This window comes from Oncorhynchus mykiss, chromosome 16, assembly GCF_057628025.1.
Source record: "Oncorhynchus mykiss isolate SJ-2025 chromosome 16, ASM5762802v1, whole genome shotgun sequence".
Classification (NCBI taxonomy): domain Eukaryota; kingdom Metazoa; phylum Chordata; class Actinopteri; order Salmoniformes; family Salmonidae; genus Oncorhynchus; species Oncorhynchus mykiss.
In genome coordinates, this window is record NC_143037.1 from 59,749,208 (window position 1) to 59,756,397 (window position 7,190).

The 7,190-nt window shown below is 42.1% G+C and overlaps 1 long non-coding RNA gene across 1 annotated transcript; it reads left to right on the top strand.

The window, feature by feature from the left end:
• The first annotated feature begins 399 nt into the window (after positions 1-399).
• On the top strand, positions 400-3,756 carry LOC149976940 (uncharacterized). Its single transcript, XR_016487415.1, has 3 exons — positions 400-596; positions 1,470-2,555; positions 2,686-3,756. It is a non-coding gene; the product is annotated as an uncharacterized LOC149976940 (long non-coding RNA).
• Positions 3,757-7,190: the final 3,434 nt, after the last annotated feature.

Genomic DNA, 7,190 nt, shown 5'->3' on the forward strand with positions numbered 1-7,190 from the left:
TAAACATGTTTATTTAAATGAAAATGCGATTTTGGCAGAAATGCGATCTCGAACATGTGAACTTTCATGTGCCTTAATATCAAACTTGTACGTCATCTGTAAATATACAGATTACATTATGAAAAATAAATCAATTACGAGCCTAGTTGGTTTAGCCACAGAGAAAGTCATCAACCTTCCCGCTAGCCATGATTGGCTGAGATAAGGAGTGGGCTGGACATGCCGAGAGATGAGTTTGGATTGGTCTGCGGTGTGGCATCTTGTATCTATAAAATGAGCAGCTCATAATGCCTAGATAATCCTTTCTACTGCTTTAAAAAATATATGTAACATTAGCCATGGAGAACTGGAAATATGTTGCTACTGCTCTCAATAACATTGCTCCCCTGAATTTATCAGGCACTATCGACAAAGGTCAGTGGTAAAAAGGACTACTTTCTGGACGATGACTGCTGACTCAATCTCACTTGGAAAATAACACGTTTTGAAATCAGTTGAACACAACAGGCCAAACAAGCTGTGTAAACTAAACGGAAACACAGGATGTCTTATAAAAGGTTTGCAGTCTGCCGTGAAGCTTTCATCCATGTATACAGGTAAGAATCTAGCTACAGATTCAGATATTAAATACGTTTCTAATTTTGTCAGAAAGTTGTTTTCATTGCAAGCTAAAGCTTGCTGTTAGCTAGCCAGCTAGAGCTAGCTTGCTAACTAACATTAAACTTAACGTTATTTAGTTAACTTTAGCTTGCTGTGACAATCGGTTTGTATTGCTAGTAACATTACACTATGTATTGGGATTATAGTTCATTTTTTAGCTAGCTAACGTTAACATTACATGTCTAAATGTAACGGATGTGAAACGGCTAGCTTAGTTAGCGTGGGCGCTAAATAGCGTTTCAATCAGTGACGTCACTTGCTCTGAGACCTTGAAGTAGTAGTTCCCCTTGCTCTGCAAGGGCCGCGGCTTTTGTGGAGCGATGGGTAACGATGCTTCGAGGGTGACTGTTGATGTGTGCAGAAGGTCCCTGGTTCACGCCCGGGTATGGGCGAGGGACGGTCTAAAATTATACTGTTACATAAACACAATATCCCAAGTTAAAGCTTGCTGTTAGCTAGCTAATGTTAGCTGAGGTTAGGTGGCTGGCTTGCAAACTAACATTAACTTATGTGTATGAGGTGTGTGTAACATTAGTGATGTTTTTTAGAATGCTATTTCACATGGCTAGTTATAGCCTAATGTTAGCTAGCTAACATTGAACCTGTTGGTTAACTTTAGCTAGCTATGACAATTGGTTTGTATTGCTAGTTAAAGCTTTCTGTTAGTTAGCCAGCTGACATTAGGTGGCTGGCTAGCTACAGTAGCTAACATTACCTGTATGAACTGTGTGTAGTGATACCTCAGAATGCCATTTCACATCTAATTTATAATAATGCTAAAATATTTGTATCTGGAATTTATCTTTCAGCATCAATTAGTAGAACATGCCTGACTCTAATCCACCAGTCATACAGTCATCAAAAAGAGAGCTAGCGCAAGCAAAGGCAGCAGCGCAGTCATCAACAACATGCGCCATTTCTTCACCTACTACAGAGTTGGGATAACATGTATGAACCTGAATTGTGATAACTGCAGTGGCCAAAACAAGAACAATTTTGTGCTCTGGTGGACCTGGTGGACCATGCACAGGCTCCACCACAATCTGGACCTTCACTTCCTGATCACTGTTAGGGTTGCGTCAATTCGAATCTGGTATCAGGATAAATATGATATTGAGTCACCGATTATGTACTATGCATTTTTTATTAACTAAGTAATAAGTGGTAAATGCACTTTTCATATATACGGGCTCTCTGTCCCACCTCGCAGAGCAAACAGAGAACTGACTTGTTCCTGACAAATATATTATAATATACTCTGATGGCAGAAGTAGTTCCTGCTTCCGAGCCGGCCTGTCAGAGTAGAGACTGGGCGTGGTTTAGACTCACCCAGCCTATCGTTGATTGTTGGCGCAGAGCTGGTCCCATCCCGCGGGCACTCCAGCGGTCAGTCGTTGTAGTTGTGTAGAATATACAGTTATCAGGCTCCTGGCTCCTGTTATCTAACAAAATACAGTTTGTTCTCGCAACACTACGTTCTGAATGTGCCCCCCCCCAACTCATTGCACAGTTCCTGTCTTCATGTTATTCTGTATTTTTCCATCATGAGAAAGGCCCATGGCCCTGAAACTGTTAACAATGTCTCAAGTCAGCTATGTTGCATAACACATATACCCACACAAGCCAACAGCAAATAATATTCCATCACATATGATATGGTAAGGGCTATAGTGTATAACACAGAACCTCACAATCCCCCTTTGGTGCCCAATGAATTGTGATAACTGCAGTGGCCAAAACAAGAACAATGTTGTGCTCTGGTATTGTGCCTGGTGGACCATGCACAGGCTCCACCACAATCTGGACCTTCACTTCCTGATCATAGACCACCTCCAGTTTGCACCCAACTGGTGCTTCAGGCTGCTGCCACAGATCAAGCTGTACCAGCACTTCAGGTAAACAATAATGTTCATTGTGTGAGGTTATTCTTATCTAAACTTGGGAGGTGAATTGATGTGATAATGTCTTCGTATTCCCTGTTTTACACCTTCGATGCTCATCACATGTCTTGTGATGTTGCCAAAGAGCGTTCGGACTGTCAGGACCAGGTTTCAGCTGCTGACATCCTTCCTCCCATAGATAGTCTACCTGCAAAAGCACCACCTGGACTGGACACAGCTAGACAAACAGTCTTTTTGGGAAGATCAGGGAGTTTTGCGACGAAGAGGCTATGGACATCACATGCCCTGCACCAAAGTCAAGGGCAGGACAGAAACAGGCTCTCCGAATATAGATTCCCTTGTTCATGAGTGGTTTGGACGGACCAGTCATCAGCGCTATCTGCAGTGCCTCTATTCACATGACTCTCTCCTAACACACACGCCATATGTTTCTGCTACTATTGTTTATCCCGCTGCTCAGCCACTTCATCCCTGATTGTATGCCTATAATTACCTCGTCTATCACTGACATTGTTATTGATATTGTTCTTGTACATACTGTATATTTTATTTATACTGACACTATTTCTGATATTGCTACAATGCAAGTAACCATTCGGCTGTACAGTTTACACCTTCTGTAGAGACCATCCACTTAGCAAAATATTGATATATGAAATGAATATTGATGTCTGGTTGTAACATGATTTTGTGACATAACCACAACAATATCATGTGACTGTATCAAGTGTCCACCAAATAAATATGTGGCGCATGCAGCTGACTCACTCAGGTTGCATGGACTTAACTTATGTATAGAATACTATATGATAAGTGCATGTGTAACAGTATATAAAGTGTGCTAATGTACTGGTCTGAAGGCATTTGGGCAGTGGTGTAAAGTAATTAAGTAGTACTTTAAAGTCTTTTTTACTTAAGTCATTGTTTATGGTATCTGTACATTACAATTTATTTTTTGGGCAATTTTTACTTCACTACATTCATAAAGAAAATAATGTACTTTTTACTCCATACATTTTTCTTGACACCACAAAGTACTCGTTACATTTTGACAGAATTTTTCCAACTCACACATCCCTGTACATCCCTACTGCCTCTGATCTGGCAGACTCACTAAACACAAATGCTTAATTTGTAAATTATGTCTGAGTGTTGGTGTGCGCCTGGCTCTCCATCAATAAAAATAATAAAATAGTGCAGTCTGGTTTGCTTAATATATGGAATTTGAAATGGTTAATATTTTTACTTTAACTTTTGATACTTAAGTTCATTGTGCCCCTGGCTATCCGGCAATAAATAAATAATTAAAGCAAAATACAATTGTGCCGTCTGGTTTGTTAAATATAAGGAATTTCAATTGATTTATAATTTTACTCAAGTATGACAATTTAGTACTTTTTCCACCACTGGATGTGGCTGGGGGTTATAGCATTTATTTCACATGACCCATACATTTAGACAAGTGTGTCTGGGTAAAAGGCATCTAATATTTATAAAATCTTTTTTATCTGCAAACTCTGTTTACCTTGAATTGTTCCTTATTGTTGGTTACTACCACTTTCAGTCTTAACCTTTACTACACTACTCACTGTTTAGCACATGTGAATCCTTAAAGAGATGGGGCTGGCTTAAGGTGGGGCTGGCTTAAGAGGGTTTTGCTACATATGACCTAAACGAGGTGGTGAGTTACATCTGTGCAATATTTCCTACCCCGCCCATTTCTCTCCATGCCCTGACTCCCATCCCACTTTCCCACCCATCTCTACCTCTCCCCTCCCTCTTTCCCTCCCATCTCTACCTCCCTCTTTCCCTCCCATTTCTCCCTCTCCTCCTGAACCCTCTCTTCCATGACACATGTAGAGGAGACAGACAGAGGAGTTAATAAAGCATGAAGCCATGCTGTTATGTCTGGCAGCTGTGCAGGCATATTGTAGACAAAGTCAAGTTTCACCACACAAATGTTTTATTAATGCTTCAGGAAAATAATTATATGTATTTTTCTCCAAAGTTGCTTTTGCGGCTCCACAAACAAGATATGTTGACATTAATTAATGGAATTATGTTTTGATTTCCTGTTGACATTCATGCTGCTATTTCCAGATGAAAATGTGAGTATTTTCCCCTTCCAACTTTCTAACCCGTTTTATCTATACCAACATAAATCAAATAAAATGTTATTTGTCACATGCTTCATAAACAGTGAAATGCTTAATTACGGGCCCTTCCGAACAATGCAGAGAGAAAGAAAGAAGAGAAATAATAGAAAAGTAATAACACATCATAATAAAAGCAATAACAAATACACAATGAGTAACAATAACTTGGCTATATACACAGAGTAGACCTACCGGTACCGTGTCGATATACAGGGGTACGAGGTAATTGAGGTTGAAATGTACATATGCATTGCATTCAAAAACTATTCAGACCCCTTCACTTTTTCCATATTTTGTTATGTTATAGCCTTATTTTAAAATGGATTGAATAAAACATTTTCCTCATCAATCTACACACATACAAGTACTGAGAAAAGGGTCTAAATACTTATTTCAATGTCTATAAACTTGTTCTTGCTTTGTCATTATGGGTTATTGATGAGGGAAAAAAACTATTTAATCTGTTTTTTAATAAGGCTGTAATGTAACAACATACTTTCCGAATGCACTGTAACTAGGAATAAAGTGACTAGGCAACAGGATAGATAATAAACAGTAGCAGAACCCATTGTTCTGTCTATCAAACTCTCATTATTCTTCTTATTGACAGAACACTTCCTAAATAGGTCCTCAGCTCCGTCCTGCTAACTGATACATGGTCATCTCTCTGGCAATGAGCGGTTGTCAGGAACGGACATGTGTACGGGCCATATTATCTCACGGATATTTGGGCAGCACTCACCCTGGCATCTGTTTAAATATGAGCCCATTTTTTGTGGGCATTTTTGTACCCCTGGGAGAATGGACTCCAATGTTGTTAAAAAGGGGTTAGCTGTGAATCAGGGGAACTACTCATGAGATGTACAGTGTGTGTGTGTCCAAACACCAAGGACTCTCTCTCTTTGCAAAGTTCATATGAAAATGTATGTTGCAAAAGCATGTAATACTTATACAACTCAAACATTTACAAAATCATGCATACCCCTCCCTCCTCCATCCTCCCTTCTCTCTCTCGTCCAGCAGCCTTGATCAATCCCCGCTTCCTCTTCTCCTCCTAGAGAAGAAGACGTGCTGTCAATATTCCCCAGACTGAAGCTCCATGAAAAGAGGAGGGGGAGGGAGAGGACAGTGATCAATGTCAGATATGGACAGAGGCACAGGGTTTACAAACAAAAGAGATTTCACGCGCTGTAAAGGGTATCGAGTGGACCAGTGGATCAGCCCACACTGCACATTAACCCTTCAACTCAAACGACAAATGCCCACTTAACAAACCACTACAGGCCATACAGGCCCACTTAACTACCGATAACGTCAACATCAGCTCTCAGTAATGGAGCCTCTACACAAGTGATAAACGATATAGTTTGGAGGACGCACATGTTAAATGCGGGGGAACCCAAACACATGTAAGCAACACATGTTTTAAGTCTTCCTGTCAGTAGTAGCATATGGCATCGAATAGTTGAAGAGGCGTAAGGGGACAGATGACTGGAATCCGACAGAGATGTGAGAGGTCAATCGATTCCCCTGACGTATTGACAACTGTTGTCACACCCTGACCATAGTTTACTTTGTATATTTCTATGTTGTGGTTGGTCAGGGTGTGATCTGAGTGGGCATTCTATGTTTCATGTCTAGTTTGTCTAGTTCTATGTTCGGCCTGATATGGTTCTCAATCAGAGGCAGGTGTTCGTCATTGTCTCTGATTGGGAACCATATTTAGGTAGCCTGGGTTTCACTGTGTGTTTGTGGGTGATTGTTCCTGTCTTTGTGTAGTATTCACCAGATAGGCTGTTTTGAGTTCTCACGTTTCTTGTTTTCGTTAGTTTGTTCATGTATAGTGTCTTCATTAAATTACAATGAACAACCACCACGCTGCATTTTGGTCCGCCTCAACTTCACAACAAGAGAATCGTTACAGAATCACCCACCACAACAGGACCAAGCGGTGTGGTAATGGGCAAAGGAGAAAGCAGCAGCAGGAGCAGCGCGAGGAGGTATGGACATGGGAGGACGAATTAGACGGTAAAGGACCTTGGGCTCAGCCAGGAGAATATCGCCGCCCCAAGGAAGAACGGGAGGCGGCGAAAGCGGAGAGGCGCTGGTACGAGGAGGCAGCGCGGCGTCGTGGATGGAAGCCCGGGAGTCAGCCCCAAAAATTTCTTGGGGGGGGGCTAACAGGGAGTATGGCTACGCCAGGTAGGAGACCTGAGCCAACTTCCTGTGGTTACCGGGGGGCTAGAGAGACCGGGCAGGCACCGTGTTATGCTGTGGAGCGCACGGTGTCCCCAGTGCGGGTGCACAGCCCGGTGCGGTACATTCCAGCTCCGCGTATCGGCCGGGCTAGAGTGGGCATCGAGCCAAGTGCCATGAAGCCGGCTCTACGCATCTGGTCTCCAGTGCGTCTCCTTGGGCCGGCTTACATGGCACCAGCCTTGCCCACGGTGTCCCCGGTTCGCCTGCATAGCCC